The sequence below is a fragment of the Mandrillus leucophaeus genome, unplaced genomic scaffold (genome assembly GCF_000951045.1).
Source record: "Mandrillus leucophaeus isolate KB7577 unplaced genomic scaffold, Mleu.le_1.0 Scaffold909, whole genome shotgun sequence".
NCBI classification, from domain to species: domain Eukaryota; kingdom Metazoa; phylum Chordata; class Mammalia; order Primates; family Cercopithecidae; genus Mandrillus; species Mandrillus leucophaeus.
In genome coordinates this window covers 67,468-68,622 of record NW_012109908.1, presented here as the reverse complement: position 1 = coordinate 68,622, position 1,155 = coordinate 67,468, and positions in this window count along the sequence as shown.

The following is a 1,155-nucleotide window of genomic DNA, read 5'->3' as shown; positions in this document are numbered from 1 at the left end:
GCTTCTTTCCACATTTCATCTGAGAATATTTCCTTTTTCACCATAGCCCTCAATGGACTTCCTAATATCACTTTGTCAATTCCACAAGAACTGCTTTAGCGAAAGGCTTCTTGAAGGTAAAGATGTAACTCTCTGAGATGATTTCACAGAACACAAAGGAGTTTCACAGAATTCTTCTTTCCCTTTGTTATCGGAAGATATTTCCATTGGCCCTATAGTCTTCAAAGGGATCCGAAATATCTGTTCTCAGAATCCACAGAAACAAAGAGATCCACGAAATACAGATGTAACTCCTGTCTCTTATACACATCTAGATGTGTATAAGAGACAGGCCCTGTAGTCTTCAAAGGGATCCGAAATATCTGTTCACAGATTCCACAGAGATAAGGCTAGCAAAGAGATCCACGAAATACACATGTAACTCTGTGAGATGAATTAACAGAACACTAAGCAGTTTCTCAGAAAGCTTCTTTCCAGATTTCATCTGAGGATATTTGCTTTTTCACCATAGCCCTCTTTGAGCTTCCAAATATCACTTTGCCAATTCCAAAATAACTGTCTTAGCGAAAGGCTTCTTGAGGGAAAAGCTGTAACTCTGTGAGATGATTTCACAGAACACAAAGAAGTTTCACAGAAAGCTTCTTTCTCTTTCTTATCGGAGGATATTTCCTTTGCCCCTTCACTCTTCAAAGGGATGCGAAATATCTGTTCTCAGATTCCACAGAGATAAGGCTAGCGAAGAGATCCAGGAAGTACAGATGTAACTCTGTGAGATGAATTTACAGAACACTAAGCAGTTTCGCAGAAAGCTTCTTTCCAGATTTCACTGAGGAATTTTCCTTTTTCGTCATAGCCCTCTATGGACTTCCAAATATCACTTTGCCAATTCCACAAGAACTCTCTTAACGAAAGGCTTCTTGAGGGGAAAGCTGTAACTCTGTGAGATGATTTCAGAGAAGACAAAGAAGTTTCTCAGAAAGCTTCTTTGTCTTTGTTATCGGAGGATATTTCCTTTGGCCCTATACTCTTCAACGGGATCCGAAATATCTGTTCTCAGATTCCACAGAAATAAGGGTAGAAAAGAGATCCACGAAACACAGATAAAACTCTGTGAATGGAAGTCACACATCACAGAACAGTTTCTCAGAAAGCTTC